The sequence below is a fragment of the Sinohyriopsis cumingii genome, chromosome 4 (assembly GCF_028554795.1).
Source record: "Sinohyriopsis cumingii isolate HCF-2022 chromosome 4, ASM2855479v2, whole genome shotgun sequence".
Taxonomy (NCBI): Eukaryota; Metazoa; Mollusca; class Bivalvia; order Unionida; family Unionidae; genus Sinohyriopsis; species Sinohyriopsis cumingii.
The window spans coordinates 142,912,069-142,927,615 of NC_142964.1; the positions used below are offsets into that span (position 1 = coordinate 142,912,069).

A 15,547-nucleotide genomic window follows, 5' to 3' on the forward strand; every position below is an offset into this window, starting at 1 on the left:
AACAGCTGGTAGAACATATTGTCGAAGCAAAATGAAATAATTTCTGACGAGTGGCTTGTAAAGCCTGGCATATGCTTTCTGTGGCAAAAGTGGTGTGTGTTCGAGTGCAGGAATGATTGTGCAGTTTCATTGTTTAAATTTCAGTTGGAATTACTACTGGATAAATTTGAGAATTTCATCCAAATTCAAGGCAATTAATTACGATAAAGTTGCTTATTCTTATACATATGAACAAACTACAAATATTGCCTTTTTATCAAAAGCTCTACGCACGACATTAGACAGAACCTCTGAAAAGAGTTGGAAAGGAGAGGATGTTAACATTTAACCAATCTTTAAAAAACAAATTACTGCAGAGATCATAACGTATCTCTAATTTTAAGCTCTTCATACACAGATTAGGTAAGGAACATATTGTTTTGTTATTATTAGAAGCTAACAATGGATCGCAGTTATACATGGGTCGTTATTCCAGAAGTACTTTTCAATTATATTGTCTTTTATTAAGTTCGTATATACTGGAAGCATAAAAAGGAAACGATTTTGATATTCAATAACATGGTTATCACATAGCAATCAATATGTTCCAATTCAAATGATAATTTCTTTCATTAGCTCTGTGTTTATTTCTCATATTATGAGAAAACACCCTAACTTTTGTCACAGCTCACGTATACTTATAGTGCAACGAATCTATGGGCATAAACTTAGTTACAGAAAGAATAGAAATCAACAAGTTTAAACCAATACGTAAATAATTTAAACAAACCGTAATTATTTAAGTAGGATTCTTCTATGTTCAACTCATACCGTGAGGTCAGAATTATATTTTTACATTTAAAAAAATTTTAAAAACCTTCGTGGTACACGTTCAACGTCGTCGGCCTGGTGAAAACCCTATAGAACAGTTGCATAATTCAAAAAGAGGACACAATTTATATCATATAGTTTCAGACATTCATTATAATTTAAGTATAACAAAAATTCTTCAAATTACAAATACGTATATTCATAGCCTCCAGTGCTTTATCTGACGATATTGTATTGAGTAAACCCTCATTGTTTTCTAATAATAAAACGAAATCGTCAGCTAATAGTAAGAAACGTGTCTGTAGAATCGTCAGCCAATGGTAAGAAACGTGTCAGTAGAATCGTCAGCCAATAGTAAGAAATATGTAAGTAGAATCGTCAGCAAATGGTAAGAAACAAGTCAGTAGAAACTCCTTACTACATGCATTCATTATAAGCCTATCGGGTTTTGCTTTTAATTTATAACTGACAAATTTAATTTATAACTGATTTTGTGATTCAATTTCAACAACAGGCTAATCAATACATTATTGATGATAGGATTACTCCAGGGCATCCGAGCGCAACAACGTTTCTCAATGCACGGTCACTTACGCTCATGAAATGTATACATTGTTTATGCAATACTTGAGTTGTTGACTATTTGAGATGCTTTGACGTCATTCAACAATTGACTTCTGTTCATACGCTATTTTCCTTCCGCTGCACGAACCATGATTAGCTAGGACGGCAACAAATGGGAGTAAGGGTAGCTATATTGACCTCTTTTCAAGGGCTGCGGCTCCAAATATGTAGATAACACGTAGATAAACACGTATTCGCGACAAGTAGTTAAATTTGAGATCTTCTAATTGTAATGCAAGTGTCAGTGTGTTCAGTTTCTCTTGACCCCAACCACTTCACCAGTTTCCGATTTCACTCTACACCAATGCCAAGAACTCTTAAGCTTGTCATTGTATGCTGGTAAATTGTATATTGTTCAGATTCTACAGAGATACCTAATTGTACGGATACCTCATGCTTAATGTAGAGGAGATATTAAGATGTGTGCTATATCCTTATGTAGTCGTCAATGTTGGCAAGATGTATGATGCTCATTAACTCTGTCCTTAATAAAGAATGACAACAGCAACAAAAAGCCATTGTTGTAAATTTGCAAAAACATAGTAAACAATACTACAAACAAGTAACTTTAGAAAAGTTAACAGTCTTGGTCTTTCCTACTTTATTAAACTCCTTTCTTGGTCATAATATAAATTCTTAAATATGGTGACCTATTATTATTCATTTAAATATAGTCTCTATACTAGTATCAGGGGGTAAAGCTAAAAGGGTAATAAATGTGTTAAACACAATAATATCAGAGTCGCAAGTATTAAATGTACATCATACTAATATGTGACTGAAACACTATTCTGAACAAAGACATATTCTTGGTCAATTAAGTTTCATTGATTTTGAAAAATCATTTGATTCATTAACATGGATATTACCAAAAGTTACAAAGTATTTTAATTAAAAAACATATGCAACAACACAAAAAAAGCGGATTAAGATATTCATAACGAATATATATTCAGCATTTATACAGAACGGTTTTATACCAGATTACTTTGCAATAAAAAGGAGATATAGACAAAGAGATCCTATTGAACCATACCTGTTTATACACTTTCATAAATATTGTCAATTTTGATTAAAGGTAATAGAGATATTAAAAGAATGGTAGTTAATAATAAATAACATAAAGTCACACAGTTTACAGATGACAACACCTGTCCTTGACAGTTCCCATAATTCCTTCTCTTCCGATCTGAATCTATTAGAATACTTTGCTTCGATATCAGGTCTGAAAGTAAATCATGTTAGTAATAAGTAATAAGAATAAACAAATAATATTTTAGTAAAGATGAATATCATCACTGTCGTCGTAAATTATTGTGTGGGGATTCCCAGTTTAGACTTTAAGGTAAATAGTCTTCGGTGAACATAGATAAATGATACATATTAATTATTTTAAAAAAATACACCGACAAAATGCATTCACTTCCAGCTCAGTAGTCAAAAACAAGATGTACTCGTATTAAAAAATGACAGAAACAAAATGCTGACTATTTCCAAACTTAATCATTTGCGATTGACTTTACCCAACCCACCTGATACTATTTTAAAACATTCTATTAAATAGTTTTCTGAAAAAAAATTATTTGGGAAGGAAAGAAATGAAAAGATAAAAATGGATAAAAGTGTATAAATTATGAAAATAGCTAACTTAATATGGTGAATTTAAAAAAAAAAATTCATTCAACACTGGTATGCTCCTGTTTTAGAAGTATAATTAAATCAAACAATTTTGAGATCATAATTTATTAAAAGTTGTTTGGGGCAGATAAATACATTGCTGATTTGAGGATGAAATACGCGAAAAAACCTAAAAAGATAATACATAAAATCCTTTTGGAGAGCATATTTGTTATTGCCTTAAGTTTAAGAAAAAAACCAAAATTTAATTCTTTGAAAAAATGCTGAACCTACCTATTTGAGAAAATGAAAATATTAATATTGTAGATAAAACGGTATTTCATAAATCTTATTATAATAGCGGAGTGAAGTTTTTATGCGGTGGTGTTGACTTTAATATATTTTCAAAACAAAATTTAATTTTGAAAATGGAAATCAATAATTTAACTGGCTCTGTTCAATAGTATTGAAGGTTAATCAGATCCAAAATAACCAGCTTGTTCCAAATTTAGATACTTAACCCGTGTATTCCAACACATATTTGGATATTATTAGAAAGCACACAGGTGTGTAAAGACAGGTATAACACTCTTAATAATATTATTATAATACCTACGTCACGACAAAAATGGGAATGGCTGGATTTTCATTTAACCCAGCGATATGGAAGCTGATTCACCAAACTGTATTCAAAAGCACTTTCAGACCCACCCGCCCCAAACTAATGGTTCTACTGTAAAATACTTCACAGAATATTATCTGGTAAAGTCCGTTTAAATAAGATAGGTGTCATTCGAAACAAACTTTGTAGGTTTTGTAAAGAAGAATAAGATATTATTTAATGTTTTGTAATAAATCTAGGGTATACGTCGTTTATATTTACGTCTCCATTTTCTAGATTTATTGGATTTTAGTGATTAGTTGTTTGATTATGGGAAGTCTGTGATGAGGAAATATTCTTCAGCCCGAGTAATTAGCCAATATATAGGGGCAAACGTCACAGCGTGCACTGTTGTGAGATTTCATTATGGCATGGTTTAGTTTTATAGTGAGTTAAGTCAGAGCCGCTTAATTGGTGTTTGGACCCAAGTAGTTCCTATTAAAATGTAACTGTGTTCATTGATTGTGCATCTCCATATGAGTTATTTGTGATAGGGACTGATATTTTGTACAATGAAATAATTGACAAGGGATTGTTCCATTATCTGGAGACGCCTTTTATTGTTACTGTGAAGGTAAATGTGGTGGAGGGATACATGCTAAATGAAGCTTAAAATAATGGTCCGTATGACCCAGGGATGGAATATGAAAATAGGTTCTCTGTATTTGATAATTGAGTAGCATTCTCGTAACGTAGCTCCAGTACTATAAACAGTGACAATATAAATTGTTACGTTACGAGAATCTGCCACAGAGAAACCACGCAGTTGTGAGGTTGGCATGTAATTATGGAATTGTGATGCAAATGTATAGTTGTGATATTTGTAGTCATTCAGTGATTAGAGAAAAACTGGTTATAGTCTTGGTGAGTTATTGGAACTTCCAGTTGACAACGACAGTTGTGAAGAGGTCCTTGGAAATAAGGCGGACAACAAGTGACCTCTAGCAGAATTCAAGCAATAGTTGGATTCCTTCGATAAAGAGATCCCTTGGTTTATTACAATTTTGTTGTTGGAACCTAGTCATATTAATGAATTATAGTCACTACTTTCTGAATATGTAATGCAAAATTCTGGATTACAGATTAAATTGTTATCTCATTCTTTGTGACATATCAAAACGATCAGAAGCAAACATTGTTTATTCTTTGTTACTAAATACTATATGTATGTATGTATGTATGTATGTATGTATGTATGTATGTATGTATGTATGTATGTATATGTGTGCATGTGTGTGTAGGTAGGTAGGTAGGTAGGTATGTCTGCATGTATGTCACAACCCTTCTACAGTATTAGGACTATTATGATAGAAAGGTGGACACTTAAATTCTGAATGGCTCACGAACCCTCAGTCAGTAATGCCGACAGCCTAAATACATGAACAACTCAAATTGAAATGTATTACATTTTAATCAGTATTAATCACAAATAATCTATTCAATTTCTGGATATAAATGTTAAAATTATACTACACTTCCTCTATCTGTGCCTCTCCTTACTATTCTTTTTCTCCTGCACCTCCCTTTGCTACTCCTTGTATTCCTCTACCCCTTGTATTCCTCTACTCCTTGTATTCCTCTACTCCTTGTATTCCTCTACCCTTCTATTCCTCTACTCCTTGTATTCCTCTACTCCTTGTATTCCTCTACCCTTCTATTCCTCTACTCTTTGTATTCCTCTACTCCTTCTATTCCTCTACTCTTTGTATTCCTCTACTCCTTGTATTCCTCTACTCCTTCTATTCCTCTACTCCTTGTATTCCTCTACTCCTTGTATTCCTCTACTCCTTGTATTCCTCTACCCCTTCTATTCCTCTACTCCTTGTATTCATCTACTCCTTCTATTCCTCTACCCTTTCTATTCCTCTACTCCTTGTATTCCTCTACTCCTTCTATTCCTCTACCCCTTCTATTCCTCTACTCCTTGTATTCCTCTACTCCTTCTATTCCTCTACTCCTTGTATTCCTCTACTCCTTGCATTCCTCTACCCCTTCTATTCCTCTACTCCTTGTATTCCTCTACTCCTTCTATTCCTCTACTCCTTGTACTATTCTCGTACTTATCCTTCACTCCTTAAGTTTAGTGCAGTCTCTGCGTGAACCCTGGGAGCTTCCTGTTGAAGCTTCCTATTTCTTTCCTAGTCCAATTCCTCTTTCTTTTACGAGTCACTCGTTCGGAGTGGTCTTTTCCCTTAGAATACTTTTATAATTCTTAAATCCTCCGCTCCTCTCAAAAGGAACCACTGATTACTTTCAAGCAGGTAATGGCTAGATGCTAAGTAGTTAAATGTATTATCTTTCTGAATTCTATATCGCTAAGAAAGACACTTAGTTTCAAAATTATACGAGAAATGGGGTTATATTGAGTAGAATCGTTCCCCACTAACGAATACATTTTTTTCAAAACTTGTCCTATCCATTACCCTTACCCAGCCGACATATTTTCGTTAGAGAACAATAACTCAATGTTGTTCGTCTTTATTCATAATGTATTGCCTTCCTTTTCTTTATTGTAGTTGTACTTTTCGACCCGGGGCCCCGAGTGGCCGAGTGGTCTAAAGCGCTCTCCGTTACGGATCACTGCCATCTCACCTCTGTCTGCGTGGGTTCGAGTCTTGGATTCAGCTTATGTTGGTATGTGAGAAAGCTTGCCAGTTGCTTCTGGTGGGTCTGTGGTTCTTTCCGGGGTTTTCCCAAGGTTCTTCCTCCACCATTAATACTCGTCGTCATGTATAGCCTATCGTGTGCTGAAAAATGGCGTTAGACCCTACTACAACAACAACGTTTCGACCCCATGCAATAGTAGATGTAAATCTGAAGAACTGATGTGTACAATTTACAACCTGATTAGTAGACAGCCTTGGCACCTTACATGTCTGGAGTAATAAAAAAAGTGACATAGGTTATAAATGTTGCACATGCCAGTATACTGTTGTGATCAAAATTTACCGTATTCACCCTCCTATAAGATTAGGCAAACTGCAAACAACAAAGATCCCGATCTGCCGTAGCATAATGCGTCTGCATACCACGGTTCATATCGCTAGTTCTTCTGGTTACTGCTAATAAACAGCACAAACCCATACCTTTAATATCACCACTTAATGTGACCTGAATTTTTATGGATCATTCTTCTGTTGTCGCAATTAGTTATCTTAAATATCAACTAATTTGTACAATAAAATTAACTCTGAAGCAAACTGCAGGTTCTATGGGTGATTTTATTTTTCAACATCAGCGTCAATGAACATTGTATCCATGATTGACTTTTAATAGTTCACTGGTATCCTATTCGGGACGTACCAGCCTCTGTCTGTGGTCATTAATAACGCAGTATGCATAGCGTTTTATGACAGGCAAACAATTCTCATTGTCATTAAGTTGTTTTGACATTTATTTTACGCAGTAAACATGAAAATATATTTTGTTCTATTAATCATATAAAATGGCATATGCTTTTGAAGGACACTGTGACCTTGATAATAATGTATCTTCAGATTCATAAGTCATAGTGTCACTGGCTATATATAAGATCACATTTCTAATTACGTCAAGCAATGATACGATGAATGATTTAAATGTGCTAATCAAGAAGAAATCTTGTGCTAGTATAAAATAGCTAGTGCTCTTGATAGTGTAGTGTAAAATAACTAGTGCTCTTGATAGTGTAGTGTAAAATAACTAGTGTTCTTGATAGTGTAGTGTAAAATAGCTAGTGCTCTTGATATTGTGGTGTAAAATAGCTAGTGCTCTTGATAGTGTAGTGTAAAATAGCTAGTGCTGTTGATAGTGTAGTGTAAAATAGCTAGTGCTCTTGATAGTGTAGTGTAAAATAACTAGTACTCTTGATAGTGTAGTGTAAAATAGCTAGTGCTCTTGATAGTGTAGTGTAAAATAGCTAGTGCTCTTGATAGTGTAGTATAAAATAGCTAGTGCTCTTGATAGTGTAGTGTAAAATAGCTAGCGCTCGTGCTAGGGTAATCTAAAATAGTCAGTTCTGTTGTTGGAGTAGAAAAAAATAAATAGTGCACACGCTAGGTACTAACCTATTGAATGACAAAATAAACAGAAGCGTCACGAACGGTTTCTCAAATATATTGTGAATCCTTAACCTTTAAGCCTGCATCCACGAAAACGGCCAACTTATTCAAGACGTTCAGTCGAATTAATTTGCAGTATATCTACATTCTGATAAATGATACAAGATACTTAAGGACAAAAGGGCACCTAATTAATACCTTTAAATGGCTTTTATTTTCTTTAACATTAATGCCTTAACACCAATATTTATTTTTAAAACTGCGTAAGTTTGTGTCAAGGGCAAAACTTATCATTTCATATTACGTTCTCGTACAACGAGACTTGAGAAAGGTCTTTACGAGAATGCAAAAAATTAATCTTGTGCACAAACGTTTATGTCATCATGATGATTGATGAATTATTTCAGTATGCGTCACCACATTCTAAACCGATTGAAAAGTCAAAAATTGCTATTTTGCATTTATATTTTGACAATCTACGACGACACATCTTAATATATTACTTCCATTTTGATCGATCATTTTAGTATGCACTTTTATTTCCTTTTTTGAATGTGCAGCCTACTGATACGTAAATAAATTATATGGTTGTTCATCCACAGAGACATATGCAAGTAAAAGTCGCACAGCATGATATTGCACGTTATACAACTTTTCTATTGTATTTAAAGTATGGGAACTACGTCAACAGAAATGGTTATTGTTTTTTATGAGACTTTACGAGAACTTGTGCGAGATAATATCATCTGATATGATTAAGCTATAGATAGCAATTTGTAGTTCTTTAACTCTTCCGACCTATCAACAAATAAAGTTCTATCGTTTGTGCTAGACCAGCTATGAGAATCTATTCTCAATAATAAAGTGTAATGTGTTCTTGAACTATTATACAAAGTTTGTTTTCTTTAAAACATGTAAATTACGTGCTCATAAATGGCGCTACGTTCTTTCAAGTATGATTGCTCATGTAAATTAATATCAATCAACATAATGTTGGACCGTTCTCTTTCCACGAAAAGTGAACTAGCAGCCGGTACATGTTTACTCGGGACAGGTCAAATGTGTAATCCCTGAACTGAGTATCTGATTTAATATCATTTTTAACTTGCATGTATTATTGACTTATGTGATGTGAACGTCAAAACATCTCCTCCCTTCAGTGCCCTTGACAGCATTGTTTTATGGGTCATTTATCTGTAGGTTACACCCTGAAAGAATCGTTCTCAGGAGTGATTTCAAGGTCATCGAGGAACACATATTTAGTTAGAAAATAAATGTTCCTATTATTACTGCTAAATTTAACTACATTTGAACCATGGCAGGCAAGGAATATTGGATAATGAAATAAGGTTGTGGATAACAATATCTACTTATGGAGATCGACAAAACGTTCCTACTGGTGGAAACAATGACACAGTGCTCACGTACCAGACCCTTTACATGTCATAAAGATCTCCGAGGCTTGAACTGATGACAAAACAACTAACTCTCTCTCTCCCTCCCTCCCTCCCTTTCTCTCTCTCTCTCTCTCTCTCTCTCTCTCAAATATATGAACACTATTTTAAGTAACACAGATTATAATGGCAGTTAAGGTACAAAAGGTTTCTCATCTATCTGTTATCGCATGGATATATGAATGGGGAGCCACGGTAATTCAGTTGGTTCCATGGAAAAGTATTTTCAAAAACCATGCTAATAACTATTAGTTCATGATTCAGCAATTTGCACTAGACCCACCATGAACATTGGGAGCCACGGCAACTCATTTGCTAGAACTTAAGAATCCAAGGGCAATGTATTCAGTACTCGAACAGACTAACCCTGGTCGGTTGCTTTTGTGTGTCTTTTGGAAAGGCACTTAACTCACATTTCCTCATCATGAGAGAGACAGCCAGACTGAGAGAGAGAGAGAGAGAGAGAGAGAGAGAGAGAGAGCAATAATGCAACCGCTCAGACACCTTATTCATGTTTTTAAAACCATTTGAAAATATTTTCCAAAAGTTTTTTTTCAAAGAAAGGAAACATGAACAAGAAACCCCAATGAATTTGACCTTGAAATGCCTGTACCTTGATAAAAACAGGAAGAACACAAAACAACAATGCAGACGCATTTGTACAACACAAGGGGACAAAACTTACTTGACCTTGAGCAAAGGTCACAATAAAATTTTCGAACACATGGGGAAAAATAAGACAATGAAACCAGACCATTAAGATAGAACAAAAGAAAAGAGCACCTCGATCCCAAATACATACATACATACATACATACATACAATTGAATTTAGTCTTAGTTCGTTTATCAGAATTAACAGCTAATATTTTGTATGATCTAGTTCTGTTCAGGATATTTTCTATTTTTCGGATGTGTCGTAGTCTGTTACGTACACATACATGCACATCACAATGTATAATGCTACAATATGTCAGCGAGATATATCAGCTATATCCAAGTGACCTTTAACATATGTGGAAAAATATCAATGCAGATTAGAACACGAACATAGTGCAATTTCATTGTTATTCACCAGAATGGAACTTCATGTTGTTCTGATTTTATTAAGTTATTCTTGTAACATGAAATAAAAAATGCTATGCGGTTTGTTTTGTTTTGGCGGAGACAAAGACTGAACGAAGAGACTTACCAGTGCCAATAGGATTACCGTGGTAGGTTGTGTCATTCCATAACAATATTGCAAGCCCAGTTACGCTTACACGCGTACTAAGTGTTAGATAAATGGCCTTTTCCATATGTACTAGATAATATAATACTGACGTCTAATTACTGATTAATGAGGTCTTTACATCTGTTATAAAGTTCTCGAAGTTGATGACTCGGTGATTGTCGTATATTTAACCAGAAGAAAACTAGCCGTTCATTGGCTTATGTACTATTTCAGTAGACATGGATTGCTTGTCAAAGAAATTCTAATTCATCAATCTGCAAGCAATGGCATATAGGAACAAACTTCTTAGAATTTATAGAAAGTTTCTTGAAAAGAATGCAAAATTGACGATATCATAAATAAAGTAACAAAATTCATGGACTGAAATATATGTTGAGAAACAAAAAGTAGACAATTCATCAAACGTCATGAGAACCAATCAATCGTCTAGTGATGTATGAGGAAGCATTTGAACGTCTTAATATAGGAAATCGAAAGTACATAGTAGTCTGCCTTCATAAAAACGACGTTTATAAAGTTAGGTTAATAAGTCTGCGCTTATCAATCTTTATTTAAAGTACTCGAGGCCTGTTATAGCATCCGTGAGTTATTTAACAAATTTCTTCGGTTCACTGCCTACTAACAATACAACAATATAACCAGTGGTTATATGGAGGACACACGGTACTAAAATGTATGGAAAAATTGGAACCATCCTGGAAATGGGTGAACACAAAACAGAGTATATACGGGTTCGGGTGGCCAGGATTGGTTGATAATAAAAATTATTTTGTAGGAAAAACAATCTTTTGAGAGCTTATTCTAGTTGTAACTGAAACAAATGGAGACATTGTTTTCTTGATGGAATTTCAGTCCTTTAACAGTCCTGAGCTTGGAACACTCAATACCGAAATTAGCACCTGACTCTTTGGGGGGGGGGGGGGAATTGAAAGCACAAGTTTCAATCACACGTAGGTCCAGAAAATGTCGGCGGCTCATATCCTTTCCTCTACACAGAAGCTGGCATCTAGGTCTCATCTATACTGATAAATATAGGTTTCATCATTGAGCACTCAACAATTTTAAGTTATTGAATTTTTAATATCATGGTTCTTTACTATTGGAATTGAATTAGTACCGTGAGTCCTGGAAGGTGGCGGGAGGGGGTTGGTGGAGGTAAGGCTCATCATTAATCTAACAAATGTCTAACACTTTATATGGCTGGTGCGAAATTGTTTTTCAGTACATTAAGCTCCAAGGTAGCAGGAAAAAGCTGCAATCTCACTGTTCACCGACTGAAATTAAAGAGGAAATATTATTGTTTAGATCAGTTGTTATCGGCAAATATCAAGCATCCATGTTAAGGCAAGACTCACATTTTATAATTATTAAATCTGATTACAGTTGAAATATGATGGTATCTTGGAGCGTATGCCGGTTTCCTTGACGACCGAGAGTGGGTTGTCATGGGCAAACCATTGCAGATTGTGGTTGATCGGTGTTTGAAAGGTAGTATGCTAATGGAAGGTTTGGTATGGTTTGGGGTGCTATGGTAAAATAAAACAAGGATATATTAAGTGCTGAGGTAACTGAAGCACAATGCCCCGGATGCACACGGTAGCTGCCCCGGGTTGATCGGATGGCAGGATTCGAACCCCGCGCGCTAGCCATTCAGCCACAGTTACTCATACCTCCACTGCACTTTCATCTCTGCTATCTAACGATTACCGGTAACTGTCCAATTTTGTATGTTATTCCAGCGCCAACCAGTTAGGAGGGCATGTCTGTTTGTTAAGAGCAACAAAGTATTTCCAAACTCTTGGCCCATTGCTTTATTTTTTCATAACATGCTGAGATCAATTTAATATGTTTTGGTTGTAGTTTAAAGAAAGTAAAACTCTTTGTAAAAATGTGTTACATGTGTTTTTGTAGAACGTAAAATTACCCATGTTTATTGAAGCACTTCTGTTGCCAAATCTTTAGTTTCGGAAGTGCATTCTTTTGTATGTTGTCATGTTCTTTAATTTCCGAGGTAAGTAAATCTTGCCTGGAATCCGCAATCCCATAATATCTAAATAGGACTGATTTTTAGTGATTACCACTGTATCGCATGCGAACATGTCGTTATTAAAAAAGATGTATTCAGAATTATTGAAAAACATGTCAGCAAGCATATTTTCAGATATCTTGACAAGTACCAACTCCTCCATAGATCACAGTCAGGTTTTCGAAAGAATCATTCATGTCAAACTGCAATGACAAAACTTATAGACCAATGGCTACTAGCAGTAGAATTAGGCGAACTTACTGGCGCAATCTTCATTGATTTTAAAAAAGCATTCGATTTGGTTGACCATTCGGTGCTCATTAAAAAACTTTCAACCTACAAGTTTTCTCCAAACTCAGTTGCCTGGTTTACGTCGTATCTCACAAACAGACACCAGGTTGTTTGCATGGGTAAATATATATCCGAACCAAGTCATATCTTAAGAGGGGTTCCTCAAGGATCTACATTAGGGCCTCTTCTTTTTCTACTATTTATCAATGACTTAGCCTTGTATTCAGCACACGCTAACACAGATCTTTTCTCTAGACTCCATTAAAAATAAACTACAAATCGACCTCAACAATATATCAGTATGGTGTCATCAAAACAAAATGCATATTAACATCTCTAAAACGAAATGTATGGCAATTGGAACAAGGCAGCGTCTATCTACTAACATGGATTTACTTCTAACTCAACATGGCTTAGACGTATCTATTGTCAAAAATAAAAAACTTCTTGGTATCTACATTGATCAACACCTCAGCTGGAATGCGAATATCGATCACCTATGTGCAATGGTAGTCAAAATAATAACCCTGTTAAAATTGTTTTCGAAATTTCTACCTCCACAATCACTTGAAATTTATTTTTCGGGTTATATACTACACAGATAGATTACGGCTGTACCATATGGGGAAACACATCAAATTATAATCTGTCCAGAATTGATAGACTAACAACGATCTCCAGATTCCTTGGTCGAAAACCAATTATTACAAAATCTCATTTGTTGTATCAGCACCTACTGTATGGAATTCCTTACCAATGAGGATACGTAATTCAACTTCCCTTGCTTCTTTTAAAATATCATTAAAGAAATTCTTTCTAGACCAGCTGGAATGACATATTAAAAGCTCTGAATAGAAAACTTTATAATCATATCCATAATTGATATGCGACGATACCTGGTTATGTGCATGGTCTTCTATTTTTATTTTGTGTATTGTTTTTTTCTTTCTTATTTTGTTTTAAATATTTTTTTCTTTTTTTCTTTTAACATTACAAAAACTGAGGACCACGTGGCAGATGGGTCAGCCATGTCCAAATGTGTTATCCTCGTTAAAGATAGTTTATTATTATTATTATTATTACCACTGTAGCCATACTAAAGTGAAGTTATATGACTGCACGCGTTCCTATAATATTCTGGGCATGCATCCAAGCACGCTTTCTTATACGCCGGCTTTTGGGTACTTAGCTTTTATGTTTGTGTCCTTGAAACGTTGTTTTAGTTATTGTGCAGTTTACGCCATTTTCAGCACATGATAGGTTATACATGGCGGCCAGTATACATGGTGGAGGAAGAACCAGGGAAACCCCTCAGGAAGAACCACCGACTCACGAGAAGCTACTGGCAAGCTTTGTCACATACACACATTGGTCGAGCCCAAGACTCGAACCCACACAGACAGGTGAGATGGCAGTGATCCGTAACGGTGAAGGCTTTAGACCACTCGGCCACTCGGGGCCCCCTCCTTAAAACGTAAAAATATCAATAGCAAATTAAATATAAAATTGTATGCAAGTTATTCATGAATATCAAGTCTTTATTAGGGATAAGCCATTTCTTTGTGGTGGGTCGGGCATAGGATTTTCTTTCTAAGCATCATATTTATTGGGGAATTTGGGGGTTAAAGATACTACATGTACATTTTATTCAGCTAGTACCAAAAATTTAATTAGTTCTTCGTTTCTACAAATTAGAGCAACCACCACCCCTCGTCCATCGCACCAGAGAATCACATGGTCGGTCCCTTAGAGCTGATAGCCTGAAGTCTATTTTAAGACTCCAAACGTGTTAAAATAAATGGTGGTTTGTGACACGAGGTCAATCTTGCTAATTAATGTAAAGCGAATCATCTCAGATCCATGTTATTATCTCGCTCGTGTTAGTAAAACATTTATTCTGCAGTGCAACGTTTGCACTTGTGTTAGTGTTATTTATATACGGTATTCTTTGTCGTTGAATCCGGGCTTCTGGTTAATATACTCACCGGAATGAAATTCGCACTGTCAGTATAAATCAGTGCGCACATAACCTTGACATGGTGCTATCATGTTCTTTGCATCGTTATGCTCAAAACAGTTCAACCCTCTGATAGTTATCATACACCGTTACTTTTTCATTGTACTACATTACCTCGCAAGTTTCTTTCTTTCTTTGGTTTTTTCCCCCTGTAAAGATTAGACATTTATTTAATGTACTGGAAACTATTAATTTACGTAATTATCTCGCTATGAAACCTATGCAAGTTTTCCCCCAGACTATTAAAAACACAATTGCTAAATTTTGTTTTATAGTATTATATGAATTGAACCTTAGGTAAATAGGATCAGAAAACTGGCTGCAGGAAAGCACCAGAAAAAATACCGAAATGTTTTGCATTTTTGGACCTCATTGTGATTTTGCCGTATTACAACACCTACCTATTCATCGCGAAATCTTTTTCATGTAATTTTTATGACATGTATATGGTATGATTTTATCAAGAAATAATTTATGTATCGAAACCAATGAATAACGACAAATAATGCCGAACAATTTATGAATTGTTCACTGGCGAAGGCATTTGGGCTCGCCTGTTCTTGGAGAAACTATGGAGGTAAGGGTACTGAATGATCCCGTATTTTGCGTTGAAGCCATGAAGAATTCTTTTGTTTATTCTTCACTTATTGCTAGTTTCTATTCTTCAAAACTTATCCAGAATAAATATATTTGTTTTAATGCATAGCAGATATTTTCTTGTCTTTACTTAATACCAAATGCGTTCTATTACGTGGAACAAAATTATGTACATCT

The 15,547-nt window shown here is 35.0% G+C and overlaps 1 long non-coding RNA gene across 1 annotated transcript; it reads right to left on the reverse strand.

Annotated features, from left to right (window-relative positions):
- Positions 1 to 2,240: 2,240 nt before the first annotated feature.
- Positions 2,241 to 10,559, reverse strand: LOC149802230 (uncharacterized). Its single transcript, XR_016420794.1, has 2 exons — positions 10,398 to 10,559; positions 2,241 to 2,659 (listed from the first exon to the last, which is right to left on the reverse strand). It is a non-coding gene; the product is annotated as an uncharacterized LOC149802230 (long non-coding RNA).
- Positions 10,560 to 15,547: the final 4,988 nt, after the last annotated feature.